Source organism: Podarcis gaigeae (genome assembly GCF_964106915.1).
Source record: "Podarcis gaigeae genome assembly, chromosome: 7".
Lineage (NCBI taxonomy): Eukaryota > Metazoa > Chordata > Lepidosauria > Squamata > Lacertidae > Podarcis > Podarcis gaigeae.
Window position 1 is genome coordinate 48,604,205 of NC_139683.1, and position 17,063 is coordinate 48,621,267.

The following is a 17,063-nucleotide window of genomic DNA, read 5'->3' on the forward strand; positions in this document are numbered from 1 at the left end:
GTGTAGTGAAGGAGGTGGGCAACTTCCAGTTTCTAACACATATCTACGACTTCCCCTGATAAACAGTTTCAGGCAGTGCCTATCCATGTGGTAAAACTGTTCCTGGGTAGTAATACTGTAGGCTGTATATTACTGAATGCCCCTTGCCCAGATCAGAAGAAGAAGAGTTTGGATTTGATATCCCGCCTTTCACTCCCTTTAAGGAGTCTCAAAGCGGCTAACATTCTCCTTTCCCTTCCTCCCCCACAACAAACACTCTGTGAGGTGAGAGGGGCTGAGAGACTTCAAAGAAGTGTGACTGGCCCAAGGTCACCCAGCAGCTGCATGTGGAGGAGCGGAGACGCGAACCCGGTTCCCCAGATTACGAGACTACCGCTCTTAACCACCACACCACACTGGCTCTCGATCACCAAATCCATATACATAGAAAGTGAGGGAAGGCATGTAGGACCTTTCTTCCTGACATCATATTTACTATATACAATGAGTGTTTTAAAAGTGAGGAGCATTTAGCTGGGAGATTCCCCACCAACTACAGTGAGAAGTGACGCAGTCCTGTTAGACAGTGATACTATATGTTGAGCTGTTTGTATAGCAGTAATAATATTAACATAACATAATATAACACAACACAGGGTGAGCCTCTGGATGTTCATCAGCATTTCATTCCAAAGTGGAAGCACTGGGCTGGATTCAACTACATAGTTGGACTAGCATGAATTCTGCTAGCATAATGGGGCTTCCCTCCCTCTTTTCCCCGTTTGCCCCTCACATAAGCTCTGGGAGGTTGGGAGAACCATCAGAACAGCATGTTGGGTAGGAGAAGAGTGATGCTTCCATCTAGCCAGCAGAAATGCTTGTGCAGACAGAACAATTGTAATAGCACAGTGCTGAATCCCACACATTGATAGTGTTCTAAAGCAGGGGTAGCCAACATGGTGCCTTCCAGATGTTTTGAACTAAAATTCCTATCAGCCCCAGCCAGCATGGCCAATGGTCAAGGATGGTGGGAACTGTAGTCCACGACATCTGGAGAGTAGCAAGCGGGCTATGCCTAAATCTTTAAACATTAACTTGGAATATTCTTATATGAGACTGCAGTAAACATAACAATATATATTTTTAAAAAATGTGTAGAGTTTTCTTAATACTTTTGTAGTTATGGTCACAGAATAGCACTAAAGTTATCCATATACTTTTGAATTAAACCCATGACCTGATTGTGCCTATGCATGGTAATAATTGTTACCTTATTTGGAAATAATGTTATTTTTTTTAAAAAATCATAGCACCACAAGGCCGGAGTTCTGGCAAAATATATATATATATATATATATTTACATTTTCATGTTTGTCATTATTTTTGACAGACATTATTTAGGGTTCTGTAAAGTTATCGCCTTGCAAGGTAAACTACAGGGTCATCTGCTATTATTGTCAGCAAACTGTTTCTGAATTATAGCTTTACAACGTATACAATAACCCAAACCATGGTTCAGCAAGTATGTGATATAGAAGTGATGGAGCTTTATTGATGCCCATAATTTTCCCACTTTTATGGCAAACAAGAATTCTTATTTATGGCCAAACAGTCAATTCCAGTTACACTGAAGGAACAGTGCAGTAATTGCTTCTATTGTAAAATATTGTAATTCATTTTTGTTATGTAATAGAACTTGTCCTTGAATTTCAAAGTGACTGGAATTAACTTTTTTTTAGGGGGGATGCAGATTAAGTATGATATGTGTATCACAATGACTTGTTGGGAAAGTTACATGACTATTCCTGTGCACATTTTCTCACACTATTCATGGAAAACAACATGAAAAGTTTTTGGCAGCTTGCTCTCAAATCCTATAGCAAGAGACTTATTAAAATAAGTGGCAATTAGAATACAGTGGTACCTCTGGTTACGTACTTAGTTCATTCCGGTGGTTCGTTCTTAACCTGAAACTGTTCTTAACCTGAGGTACCACTTTAGCTAATGGGGCCCTCTGCTGCTGCCGCGCCGCTGGCGTGCAATTTCTGTTCTCACCCTGAGGTAAAGTTATTAACCTGAGGTACTACTTCTGAGTTAGCAGAGTTTGTAACCCGAAGTGTTTGTAACCTGAAGCGTTTGGAACCTGAGGTACCACTGTATCTGAATTAGTGCTAGGAGAAAAACTTCCCCAAACAGACTTTAGAGCAGGGATGGGGAACTGTTGACCAATGGCTGGATGCAGCTCCTGGTTTCCTTTCCTCAGCTCACCTCAACAAAAAAGCCAACTCATGAAGCGGTAACACAAATAATTTGTTCAAACAGAAGCTTTCCTCCTGGACCCACATTGCCTCCCAGGGGGCAATTTTCATGCAGGCAACTGCAGAGGGAAACATTGACCATGAAGCACTTAAGCTTAGACAAAGATTCCCACTTGTTTGAGCAGGAATGTTTTTCTAAGCAGCATTTATTTCTTTGTTTTTGTAAGTCAGCAAACCTTAGGGTAAGCCCAGTTTTCCTTCCTTAGTGATACTGTCTTGGCTTCAAAAGGATTGGCAATTGGATAAAAATATGATAAACTCCCCTCCCCCTCCCCCCCCCAGCCAATGGGTGCCATCATCTTTTGTTCATTTGTGGCACATTTCTCCATTTGTGCTATGGACATGCTAGATTCAAGAACAAAAATCTGGCAAATATCCTTTTCGTGATTAGCTTAGAATTTTAATAAGATTTATCACCACAAATGCATATGCCTTTTATGTTGGAATTCTGGCCCGGTCAGAGGTATGTGCCTATCTGCAGGCACCGGCTGAATTCCTTTGACCTCCCTCCGGCGACTCCCAGCAGGAAAAACACGAGGTCCGTTCCGGCGATTTTCCTCAGGCTGTGAGAAAAACACACCACTGCAGCTCCTCCTTCTCCTCCTCCCTGCATATCCCCAGGGAGGGGAATCAGACACAGACAGAAATGTATCTACATTCTTTTATTCCTGTCTTTAGCAGTCATACAGTGAAAGATGTCTGCTCTCTTCAACAAACAGTGAGAAACTCCAAACTCCACCCATGTACATCCTGTACAGGTCATATAACACACACTGAGCTCACATCCTGTGCTCAATAAGGAGAATGGACTGCCCCTTTGTTTCCATGGCAACAGTCACAAACATCCTGTTTGGCTTTGCAGCCACAAGCAGCTGACTGAGCTGCTAGAGCCTTTGCTTGCTGCAGCATTGCTGCTTTAGAATAACATTTTACTCCTGCGCATAAAAGGTATGATTCCTTCCCCACTTGCACCCCCAACCCTTTGCTTACTTGCATGAAGAAGGTTAGAAGTTCATAAGGTGTTTTGCTCATCTGAATATGATTTAATTCAGTAAATGAGTATGTACAGTGATTGTACTGGTGATTCTGTAGGTAGATTTTGAGGATCTAAAGCTTGAAAATTTCACAGATATCAAGCTTCACTACTCGTGCACAGGAAACATGAAGGAATTGTGTTTCAGAGCACAGTTGTACATTGCATAACACTGATATCCATGAAACGAATACACCCATAAAAGTGGAGATGAATCTTATATCAGTGGTACAGAACATCAGAAAGTCCTAAATTGAATCTCTGGCATGAGTGGGGGCTTAGAAAGAATGATTATCCATTCTGAGTTAGACAACTGGATGGAGCAGTGGTATGATTCAGCATGTGGAAGCTTCCAAAGTATTGTATTCAGTTAGTGTCTCAGCACTGGCAGAAAGCTCTTTGATCCTGTGGAAGAGGTAAAGGTAAAGGACCCCTGACAGTTTAAGTCCAGTCACAAACGACGCTGGGTTTGCAGTGCTCATCTCGCTTTACTGCCCAAGGGAGCCGACGTTTGTCCACAGATAGTTTTTCTGGGTCATGTGGCCAGCATGACTAAGCCGCTTCTGGCGAAACCAGAGCAGCGCACGGAAATGCTGTTTACCTTCCCACAAGTACCACAAGTTTACCTTCCCCACAAGTACCTATTTATCTACTTGTACTGTGATGTGCTTTTGAACTGCTAGGTTGGCAGGAGCAGGGACCGATCAACAGGAGCTCACCCCTTTTTCGGGGATTCGAACTGCCGACCTTCCGATCGGCGAGCCCTAGGCTCAGTGGTTTAGACCACAGCACCACCCGCGTCCCGCCTGTGGAAGAGGGACCAAGGTAATTTTGAATTATAATAATTTGCCTTACACTGAATCAAGCCATTAGGTTTATCTTGTACTGACCAGCAGCAGATCTCCATGGCTTTAGACAGGGAGTCTTTCCCAGTTCTGCCTGCAGAGGCCAGGGATTAAATCTGGAACCTTCTGCTTACTCTGCACCAGTAGACCCTTGGTAGACCCTTCAGAACAAGGTGAGAGAGAATTGCTGAAAGTCACCTTGATCCATGTTGCACTGACCGAAGCCTCTGCTACATCAAAAAGCCTTAATGGAGGGACACAAATTGGATACAACCTTTTGTCCTCAAGATTAGATTTTCTTAGGCTCACTATACATTGAATCACTGAAAAAAGAAGGAACAGTGTTTTCCCACATAGAACACTGGGAAAGTCTTCAATTTAATGACATTTACCATGAAAAAAGACATGGTGTCTTATGGCATTCTAAAGACTAATTTAATGAGTTTCTGCTTGCAAAAGCTTACTTCTTAAGGCTGCCTCAAGACTCTTTTTTTATGTCAGCAGCCTCAAACAAGTAATCCTCTGGAATATTTGCCATTAAAACCATCCTCTCTGCAATGCCCTTCACTTCATCTGGAAAAGAAATCACTGATATTTCCAATGAGGTTTGTAATTGTAAAATATTGCTAAGTGAAAGCTAATCTTCTCAACAAGATTATGTATGAGGAAATATTTCAGTCATTTCCTATGCTGTAAGTGGCAAATCTGTAGCAGAAAACATCTGTAAAGCAAAGATCTTAGAAACAGAAGGAAATATAGATTCTCATGGCAAAGCAAGCAACTCCATACAATATTATCTGTTACTTCAGCCAGTGATGAGATATCAGCTGTTTCTGTTGGATTGCATCCTCTTAAGATTTGGTAATAGTCCACAGTTCATCCCAGAAAAGGTTTTACAGTTAGGACTCCACTTCTGGGTTTTGTTGCTGGGGAGTAGCTTCCTTGCTATAAAGAAACTTTCCAGTCCTGCAATGTCATTTGCAATTTCTGGAACAGCCAGCTCTTTTGGACTAAAACTCACATAACTCACAACCAACATGGCTAACAGTCAGGAATAGGTTTGAAGAATAAATTTGATTAAGTTCACATTTAAAGCCTACAAATTCATACCTTCCGATTCAATAAGCAAACTGAAACAGTTCTTCAGACAAGAAATGTGTACAAAATTGCATGTTACAATAAAGTGTGCATAAACATGCATGTATTTGTGAAAGGAACACACAAACAAATGTGCATTATAATAGAACTGTTTTGCTATACTGGATACAGAAATGTATACATTAGGACAAAATTGTACTAAAATGCAGATTTTTTGGTGAGAACTTTTTAAAAACAAAAATGAACCACAAACTGATGTGGAAATATGGAGATATTAACTTAAGATTGGAAAGATGAGAAACCGAGGGAAATCAAAATTGAAGGATTGACCCTATTCAGAGACAATGGGAGTTGCAGACCAAAGCAATTCAATGGCACCAGGCTGGCGAAGGGTGGTCTAGACAGATATCATACTAGAAATATTGGGTTGTATCCAACAAAGTTGTCTCATTTGTACCACAGAATGTTATCCTCTTCTCTCCCATTCACCAGTGAGGGGAGAGGGAAGTCATTGCGCAAACTGGTCAGCTTGGTTGGATACCACTCGCTGCCCCCAGAAACCTAGATACCTGAAACAATAAATTAGGACAGGGATTGCCAGAGTCTGGTCCACCAGCGGTCCACCAGCGGTCCACTAGCTTCATTCAGGTGCCAGCAGAGTGTCCGTGACTATGGAATTCAGATTGTAACACAATAAAATAAAATAAAATAAAATAAAATATAAGAAATAAAAGAAGTGATAAAAATACATTAAAAAATCATCTCAACAGGCAGAAAAATCATTCAATGGTTCACCAAGACCCTCAGCAATATCCAAGTGGTCTGTGGGGGGGAAATGGGTTAGGGAATTTGCCCATGCACCTACACTACCATTTCAGAGAGTCATCCCTGCCAGTGGATGCACTTGCCAAGCAGGATGCCAGCTTGCCATTTCAAGGTCTGAATTCCTCCCATCAAACCCATTGAATGCCTTTGGGAAGGACATCTAGATGCAGAAATGCAAAACCAGATTTTATGTCACTTGTGAAAATTATTCTGTCTCAGCGTCTCCACTATATTGTTGGGTTATTTCTTCGTTGTTGTTTTTTTGTTAAAAGAGTGTTGTTTCTCCAGAGTTCAGGGTTACCCCACAAACAAATGGTCTTGGCAACCAGAACATTTGAGATTTCAACAATAAGCATAGTTCTTTGTTCTGTTTCTATTTATACCTTAAGCAATTTTCTGTGTTCTTTTAAAAGGGAGAATTAACCCAAGACATAAAGTAGATTTTAAAACTTTGAAATTTTTGTTGCACTGTTGCAAGTGTCAGAAATGTAAATTTGTGCAAAATATGTTTTATTTATATGTTCCAAATAAATTGCTGGTGTGTTATAATTTTTTCCTGAAACCTGCATCATTATTTGAAATAACTCTTAAGCTTCAAGAATTCAAATTTCCTGGAACTAAAAAAACAACAACACCCATCTTTTTCAACATAGTTACACATTACAGATTGCCATGGACAAGATAATAGCTCTTTAACTTTAACAGAGAGTGTATGAGACAACTTTTTTGTTTGAAATCAGTGGTTTGTTCAGAGCAAAATAGCTCGCAAGCCACAGTAATTCCATAGAAGTTCATTAAGTTTTGATTCAGACAGATAGGAATTGAGCAAGACTTTTCAAATGTTGAGAAACAGCTACACATCTGTATTCAGTGTGTGAAATTCAACATGTGACCTTTTCAAATAACCGCTGTAATAGCTGTGCCTGCTTGCTGTGTAACATTCAAGTTAGGAACTTGCACTTCTGTCTTACAGGAGATGCATGAGCACCTTTAAAATGAAGATATAGGGTGAAGCAAGCATACATTGTAGAAATCCTATGTAATTTGTAAGCTTGTATCTGACCTTTCTTTCAGCAAGACACCCAGCCTATTTACTTGGCTAAGGGGCAAAAGTACATATAACTATGATTACTTGGTCTTGTTTCACCAATACTCAACATCCTAAAACAAGTTAACTGAATTTCTCAGAAAGTACTAAACCATATACAACCAAGTATTGTGACTAGGATCTGCAGTTTTGATTAAAAAGATAGGATCCCCTTGATTCCATGCTACGTCTTCTGCTAGGAGAGCAGGGATAACCTTGTCATTTGGGGCTCAGCTATTGCCTTTTGCTCTGGATCCTCTTAAGCTTCATAATTCAACGTTAGAACCAATATTTTTAGTCAAAACAAAAAAAATTCCTTCCAGTAGCACCTTAAAGACCAACTAAGTTCGTTCTTGGTATGAGCTTTCGTGTGCATGCACACTTCTTCAGATACCAATATTTTTAGGTTATGTTTATTCAGTTGACTACGCTTCTGCACTGTGTGCTTGTTCTGATCAAAAATCAGTTGATAATCTTAGCTTTTTGGTTTATTAATTTGTTGTGTGCTGATCTGCAGAGATTTTTTTTGACAATTCTTTATTTCACCCCACGTTAATGCTGTTCACAGGAGTTCTATGTACACAAATGCTTTTGATTTAGCAGAGGCTCCTGTGTATTTTTGCGACTTCCTCTCCAAACCACTGTGCATTTCACATGCTATTCCACCCTAAACCTCTGGAGTAAATTATCATGGGGTTGCCAGGGAAGGCAACAAACGTGGAAAAATTATTTGTGTTAAGGCCTTTCTTCAATTTGAAGGGTACCTTGTGTTCTTAGCCAGGCAGTGAAAGCTGTGAAATTCCCCTATGGGGAGTTGAGTGAGCATAGATTGCAAGTTGGCAATATGAGTCCTGCTGTTCAGTAGCAGAAGTAAGTGTTGACTCTTCAAGTTTCTAACATACAGATATCAGTTTGACTTATCTAATGAGCTTCTGGGGCACTCACTGTAGCAGGGGTGGCTAACCCTTTCCCTACTCAGGGGCCACATTTAGGTTGGCCAACCATTCCAAGACCATATGCCAGTATGCCTGTGCAACTGGTTGTGACCAAACTGGTTGTGCGCATTCATGCACGCCCACTGGTACACAAAGATACACACCACAAGTATAGCACACAAAAACCCACACTGACAGACACACATGAATGCACATAGCTCACGCTTACATTTATTTATTTCTAAATTAATTCTTACTCACACTTCATTGTTACAAAGAAAATACAACACAGAAATAGATAATTCACAATGCCAACAACCAATAAAACAGTAAGACATAGTAAACTTTGGCATAAGTTTTCCTTCCAGCCCAGTGCTGTCATGGGGAGGAAGTTATGGACTGCCAAACCACTTGAGATAGCCATAGATTTGTCCCTGTACACATGCATCTCACCATGGACATGATGTGCAAGTTTGTACTTCTCGGGTTGCGTTGGAAGCACTGAAAGTGCAATGATAACTTCAGATACCATATAATGTAGAAAGAAGGGGAAATTGGAAGTGAAAGTATTTCAGAACTGCTGGTCAACAGTTTCTGAGGTCAATAATTTTTGTGAATGACTGAAGAACCCAGTTTCACATCTCCTAAACAAAACATATCTGATATTTGGGAAAGTGCATTGTCAGCGGACCTCATAATTTTGGTACATTCTTGTGCTGGGGTTTTAATAATTGCACTGAATGAAAAATGGAGTTCACATATAGTGTATTAAATGTGGGTTGATTTTAATCATGGGCCAGGAACCTCTGATCTGTGGGACTAATTAGGCTCACAAGACTGTTTGGACCAAGCCATGCCCACCAACCCCACACCTGACATCAGAAAAATAAGTAACTCTCTCTTGAAAGGAGTTTGCAGGCACTGGCAATCACCTGAGTGTTGTTGCTTGCAAACCATCATGGGCAAAGGAAAATACACATCATGTGTAGCCACACCCACATGTCAAAGTTGACCTACAGGGGTCAATTTCCTACTTTGATTTAAATCAAGGCTATTTGAAAGGTTTATACTTTGGTTACCACATTTTTTTTCCCAGATACTTCCTAAACAGTATTATCTGACCACTAAGCATGTTGATCTGCAATTAAATAAAATACCGTTTTCCAGTTTATTTCTGCAGCCAGGTCTTGCAGCTCCTTGTTGCACTGTATTCATTTTGCACATTTCCATTTTTCGCCTATAGGGGTTTTTAAAAATATTCTCTTATAGGCACATCTTGCAGCCAACACCTATCTGATACAGAAATACAGAAACAATCTGCAATGGACAATTTTGTCCTTTCTTCTTCTTTCTTGCTTTGCTGTTTTCCTCTGCCTTCACCCAGCACTACTCTCACAAAAACAAAGTAGCAAACAGAAATTACGGTAAATGCCCATGCCTGATAGACAGAAATAAGAACTAATAGTTATTGGGCAGATTAGAGCAGATTATTTTATCAGGTGACAATGAAATACCTGTGTTTGGTAGCTATACTTATTCATATTGGAGAAATGATCAGATTGGTTCTTCATTTATATGAAAAATCTGCCTTTAACTCAAACTATCTGGTAGAGGCACTGATTCAGTTTAGAGGCTTAACTGTAGGGCTGACATACAACTCATGTTGTTTAGTATTAACATAGTTATTTTTCAAGAGAAACTTAATTAAATCCCTGTGTTTTTAATTCATTGATTTTTATCCATGCTGAATATATTTATTTTGGTTAAAAGGTGAGGTGTGCAGAAAAGAACTTTGAATTCTGTGGCTGATGTAAAGATTAATAGCAGGTGGCCTTTTAGGAAACTTTCAGATTCATTCTAATGTTCCAGTTGTTACATCCATAATGAACAGATTTTTTTCACACTGCCCTTTGTGCGCAATACAGGGCTGTAATTGAGTTCATATTTTTCACCCAACCTTTCAGCTGTAATTAATATTTTATTATATCAGATTTTATCACTAAATAGGCTAGCAGCAAGATATTGTGCCACACGGAGGAGTTTTTTTAAGGCACTAGTGACTTGCTGGTGCCAAGCCACTTTTTGTAATGACTTATGGTTGAGAGAACACAAAGCACATTTATGGTACCCAGCTAATATTCCAAAGCAATTTATGACTGATCTTATCTAGATCACAGCCAGAGCAAGAGAAATTAATGTTACAGAAACTGAATATTCATCACTGAAGATCTAGCTATGAAACCTAGCATATGTGGCACATTACAAAAAAATATGCTGTTTTTTCATTATTGCTTTTTATGAACAAAGTCTGGTTAGGTCAGGTGACTTTTCTGTAATAGGGTATCCAAGCTTTTCAAAGTGACATGAACCGTGAACACCTATATAGTATGACAAATTTTAAAACAAACAATTACTGCTTGGCGTACATTCAGGCTTTAACTTAATGCATTTGTTTCACTAAAATGCTTGTTGGTTCTGTTCATCTATAGTCTAGTTTTCATGACGTAAAATAATCTAGAATATAATTTTTAAAGAATATTGACACAGGCGGAAAGTACAGATTTCATTGGGCAACATCCAGTGGTGTCTGCTTGCTTGTGCATTGGAAATCTGCTTGTTTAACATACATGCAGTTACTCTTCTGCCCCCTCCCAGCCCTGCCTATGGGTCTCCAAATTCTGCTTTATTCTTTTTTCTGTATTTCTTAAAATTAATAAAAATATTATATAAAAAAAAAACAAATTCTGCTCCAGGGGGTCCCCTGCATCTTCCAAAGCAGATTTAGGATGTGAACATGCCTAGAGGGGCTGCAGGAGAAAGGAGAGATAAGAGAAGCACCAGTGTATTACCACTTGCAGTATATAAGATCTCACCCACTGGCCTAAATTTAGTGACAATTGATTTCCTTAATAATCAACCCATTGTAACTCAGTTCAGACATAACTGACAGGTTCAAAAGACAGAGAAGAGGAACTAATTCCTTTTCTTCACCCTACACTAAATAGGTGATTGATACAGAAATGAAAATGTTACCGTTTCTGTTTCCCTTTAAATAGACAAAAAGTTTTAAAGTACTAATATTTATAATTTCCACAGCAATCCTGAGTAGCATGACACAAATCGCAACTGTCAGGTCTATTGCAGCATGCCTTGGCAGATTTTGACTAGTTAACGGAAGCCGAGGGTTTCTATGCTAGGACAGTCTCCACTCCCTTGGCCCACAATATGTTCAGAAGGGTGCTGCAGCACACTTTGAAAGGCAGAACTGTGATATTTTCCTAGGCTGGGCAAATGAATTATTGCCACATTATTTGACATTATTATGTAGGTACTGGATTGTGCCACTGAAAATCATTTTTTCTTGTATTTTGCTAAAACCTAGCATTCAGAAGAGATGTTAAGTGGCAAATATATGCAGCTTTTGAAGCTCCCCAGGTTCTTCTGTAATCAAGATATCATATAAATAAACAAACATTTTCCCTCCCTGAAGAAGTGAATAATTGGTCTCACTCTCATTGTAAACGCCCTTCTGGCAGCATGCAGGGAAAAATACCTCCACCTTCCAGTGATGATACACTCTCCTTTATAGGAGAACCATAGGGATTTCCTGTCTGTATGCATAGGAATGCTAAGAAAAGGCTTTGCTTGGATCTCTTTTTGGCAGAAAATCCCCTTTGTAAATAGTGACTTTTAAATCTTTGAAAATATTCATGTGAAACAGTTGGGCAGTCACAAAGAAGCTTAAGGGTTGCATGTAAAAGCTAGATGCCATCCCTGCACTCTCCCTCCCTCTGGACTAGGACTCTGAAAATAAATCTTATCCTAGCTACTTGAGAGTTTGTATTGGGCATTTATCTCTAGAGGCTGAAATTAAGCCATCTTTTATTTCCTCCTCCTGAAAGGCTACATGGGCATTTCTCCTTAGCTTTATTTGTGGAGTCGGTCTTTCTGTAGTAAACTAGAGGAGGAAATATTTTGGCCTCCTCGTCTCTGCTTGCCCTGTTTCAGAGATTTATAGTGCCCAGAGTTTGAATAAAGAGCATCAGCTTAATTCCAGTTGCTGCTGAATATATTACAATGCAGCTAAGAAAAAGAGCTGCAACGGATAGTACTTGCAGCATATAAGCTTTTGAAGAGTGCAAATCCTAGTTTGCAGATATACTTATTGCTGGCAACTTGTAGTAAAAAAAATCTGTGTTTTGAAGCCCTCAGGTAATGATTATTATGGAGTCTTCCCAATTCTCTACAACTAAAATGTAATACCTAGTTTTTGGAATGTAAGTATTCCAATAAATGTCTTCAGGATGAACAAAGACAAAATGTCTTCAAGTCACAACAGCAGTCAAAACAACTCTGGCCCCTTCTGCACAGGTTTTTGACAGTGTGTGTATTCAGCAACAACTACATACGCTTTCAATGTATGTTTTTAACAGTTATGTTCTGCTCCTCTTCCTGCTTCAGAAATGTTCTTTTCTGCCACATTATTGACTATGTACTGTCCTCCTTTGACTCCGCCCTATCCTTTGTTTGCCTTCCTCTTCCTCTGATTTTATTTTTTAATCAGGGGACGTTAGTTGTGCTATGATGGCATACCACCACTCATGGTCTTTAGATTGAGTCATGGTGCCACATCGCCCTGCCTGGTATTCAGCAAGATTGAGCCGCAATTTGCAGAGCATTGAAAAGGAACACAGAATCACACACTTACCCCTCTAGTAAAAAGAGGTCTTATTTAGAGTTTGTGGGGACTTTTCACCTTGTCCTGTTCCAATTCCCACTCCCAACCCCACATGTGTTGGAAAAGAGTGCTTGGAATCCTGCATTGGAGTGTTTTCTCTCCCCCAACCCTATTACCTGTCATTGTTCCTGGTTGCAACAGGTATTCACACCATTACTGCCTGGAAGGTGGTTCTGCTGTGATGCTATGCCTGCTCCTGGTCCCATATAATGACTCCCAGAGAAACCCGGAGAGGGAGAAAAGTGAGACAGGCAGACAGGTGGAGAAAAGCACACACTCTGCCACATCTTTTCCAAACCGACAAATTGCTACTTCTAGTCCAAGTGAGTTGATAAAATGGATTAACAAGGCCAGGCTTGAATAAGCAGGTCTCACAAGGGAAGGCAGAGAGAAACTTGCCATAGGCAGCCTTTCTCTGCCTTTTAAGGTTGCCATACTTATCGGGGGTCGGGGGGGGGGGGAATCAAGAGACTGCTGGGATGAACAGCTGCATTACCGGACTTAACTAGAAAAAAGTTGACTCTAAAAAGATAAAGAGCACGATCCATCAGGAAATTGTCCTTCTCAAGCCTCACTGAAGTCATAGCAGTGCAAGACCTTACGTTGCAGTCTTCCCATTAAGGTCACCTGGACTTTTGCAGGAGAATGCCCCACTGGATTGTGCCCAAAGAATCCTATAGAACCATAAATGTCTGATCAGTCGATTGTGGCAAGAGCTTTTATAAATAAAAGCCTACTTCATTAGATTTGTGAACTAGAAGGAAGATTTTTTTTAAAAGCAAAGGAACGCAATGAGACCTAAGGACAGCACACATGCAAGCGAGACTTCGTTATTTATGTTGCATGAGACACGACAGGGTGATCTGTGTTTGTTGCAAAGCAAATGTGATTTTGCAAAAGCATTTGTTTCGTGATCTGTTATTTGGGCACATTCTACCTTAGCGTGGGCTTTATTTCACATTTTAGTTAAAATGCAAAAGGTTAGGCTAATAGGCACAATGTAACTTTAGACAATGAGAAGATATGGTTAACACACTGCAGGAATATTGAGATCTGGATCAGTGATGGGTTTTATCAAGCTTAAACCTAAAGATTTCTTTCTGGCTGGTGCTATATTATTATATATTACCAGGAAGCATTTCCAGCAGTGAGATTTACAGAAGGGTTTTAGATTATGACTGTAATTCAAAGGATCTTATAAATGTCATTAGCAAGATGATCTCATTTATACACATTTAAAACATGTAACTCATAAAATGCTATCAGGTTATAGTTGACCCAGGTACTTACAACGTGTTAATTTACATCAAGAAGAGAGTCCTGTGTGGAAATGGGGCAGTAGACAGCATTTAGCCATTTTTCATTACCACTTGGACTTTGATAAAGGGGAACAGAAAAGAGCTTTGTGACCTTTTGGTGCTTAAATTATTAAAGACAAAATAGGTTTGAGGTCTGGTTGCTCACAAATCTAATTTGTCTTTTAGAGTAAAGATGAAAAGATATTTGGGGTTTGAAATTGCTCTAGTCAACTAGGTTCTTTAATGTGTCAAAGGAAGAATTCAAGCATTTAGAATGAGGTGTATATGGGGTATTGTGTGTAGAATAACTAGTATGAGCTGTTCAGGATAAAACGCCCTGAAAGCCAATTGTATTTCAATAATTTGAAAGACACATTATGAATGGATTCTACCTGTGTGACTAAGATCAGCTTTCAGTCAGGTTAATAAAATAACTGGACTTGTTATTAGAGCTTGTTGGAGTAAGAATTGTGCATTTTATTTTATTCTCTTAGTTGCTAGATCGGCAACTGTGGATTTTATCCAAAAGCAGTTAGTAGCAAGTAATTTGTTGGATGTCAGTAAAGGTAAAGGTAAAGGTACCCCTGCCCGTACGGGCCAGTCTTGACAGACTCTGGGGTTGTGCGCCCATCTCACTTAAGAGGCCAGGGGCCAGCGCTGTCCGGAGACACTTCCGGGTCATGTGGCCAGTGTGACATCGCTGCTCTGGCGAGCCAGAGCCGCACACGGAAACGCCGTTTACCTTCCCGCTGGTAAGCGGTCCCTATTTATCTACTTGCACCCGGAGGTGCTTTCGAACTGCTAGGTTGGCAGGCGCTGGGACCGAGCAGCGGGAGCGCACCCCGCCGCAGGGATTCGAACCGCCGACCTTTCGATCGGCAAGTCCTAGGCGCTGAGGCTTTAACCCACAGCGCCACCTGCGTCAGTACAGTTGCCTATATTTTGCAATGGAAACAAATAGCAACTATATCGGAGCAAAGCTATTTTACTCTGGGCTAAATGTGGGAAAGTGTAATAGGCAGAGATTAACAGGACAATTCTATACTCCCATTTACACTGGTGAACCCTTACGTCGTCACGATGCTGCTAGTCATACCTCGGGTTGAAGTTGCTTCAGGTTGAGCATTTTCGGGTTACGCTCTACTGTGACCTGGAAGTAAGGGAACGCGTTACTTCTGGGTTTTGCCGCTCGCGCATGCGCAGACGCTCAAAATGACGTCATGCACAGAAGCGGCGAATCGCAGCACACGCAGACGCGGGTTGCGTTCGCTTCAGGATGCGAACGGGGCTCCGGAACGGATCCTGTTCGTATCCAGAGGTACTTAACAGAATAACATATACGTATAACAAATACATATACAGCATAACATATAACCCTAACTTCTAACAAACAAGTTATGTTGTTTAACATCTTTATAAACAGCTTGAATTGAGGAGTGATCATCAAATTTGCAGATAACGCCAAACTGGAATGGGTAGCCAATGCTGCAGAAGACAGAATCGGAATTCAGTATGGCCTTTACTAACCTTTGTTAGTTTGGACCCAAACTAACAAAATGAATTTCAATAGGGACAAATACAAGGTTATACCCTTGGCCAGGAAGAACCAGCTCTAAGAATATAACTGGACAACTAGGGGGGCTTGGTAGACCACTAGCAGCATCAAAAAAAAAAAGCTAATGCTATTCTAGGGTGGATCAACAGAAGTATAGTGTCCCAATAAAGGGAAGTCATAGTCCCGTTCTATTCTGCCTTGGTCATACCACATCTGGAGTACTCTGTCTAGTTCTGGACACCACAGTTTAAAAAGAGTATTGACAAGCTGGAATGTGTGAATAGGAGGTTGACTGAGATGATCAAGGATCTAGAAACAAAGTATTCAGTTTTAGGCTGCATAAAAATAGACCTCTGCACAAATATGTGAACATTTAGCAAATGTGAGCACTATTTCAGATCTTCAGTGCTCTCCCGTGATTGCAGAAATCGATTTGCAGCAGGAAAGCAGATTGGTTTTCATTTATTGCTGAAATGTTCATGATTTCAGTTCTTCAAATGCACTGTGAGCAGAACATGCGAGAGTTGTTTTTTCTCATTCCAGTTTTAACATCTGGTATATTGTTAACAGTTGAACAAAGTGCTTACAAGCTACAGTGCAGGAATTCTTTTTCAGGTTACCAATTGATAACCTTGAGCTATTTATTTTGGCTTCCAGAAAGTATGCTGTGTTTCTAGATAACTAACAAGTTGCAGTCAAACTTTATAAAAAGGACCATGTTGATTAAAATATTAAAGGGTCCATAAACAATCATAAGCTTAGTTATTAATTGATCAGATCAGGTCCGCTTATTTTTATCTAGTCATCAAACCATCACAAAACCAAAGTTTAACATAATATCAATTTAGAAAAAATAACTGAAACCCAAATATACAGCTTAAACATAAAATTCCCACTTTGCTGCCACACCAAGAAAGAATTAGACAAATAATTATGTGTGGACAGGGTGAATAAATGATTATATATTTGTTCCCAGCCCAAGAACTGAGGAAAATGTCTTCCTCTTTGCTACGTGAACATTTATAATTGAAGTCCAACCTGCAACGTAGATCCACTGTCCTAAGGGCACCCACAATGCCACCAGACCTCATGCTATGGGTGATGACTCGAGTACCCTTACTCCCATAAATCCTCAGGATGACTGAGAATTAAATTATTATATTTTCCTTACTTACCTGCATAATACAAATCAACAAAAACTGTGTTAAACTGTGAAGTAGGGGGAAATAGGGAGTCCCAAGTGTCAGTCATGGATCCACCCAAATTATTATTCAGTGCCATAAAAGGCAGCTAGCTAAAGCCCATACTAAAAAGGGAGGGTGCTGCAAAGGCAAATGGGAGGGAATAGAGG

The 17,063-nt window shown here is 40.1% G+C and overlaps 1 protein-coding gene and 1 long non-coding RNA gene across 29 annotated transcripts in view; both read left to right on the forward strand.

Moving 5' to 3' along the window:
- The window catches only part of PTPRM (protein tyrosine phosphatase receptor type M), a 413,795-nt gene that overhangs the window by 245,153 nt on the left and 151,579 nt on the right, over positions 1-17,063 (forward strand). The gene's annotated exons all lie outside the window — the stretch shown is intronic.
- On the forward strand, positions 3,706-9,694 carry LOC310848160. The gene is made up of 2 exons (XR_014566193.1): positions 3,706-7,483; positions 7,593-9,694. It is a non-coding gene; the product is annotated as an uncharacterized lncRNA (long non-coding RNA).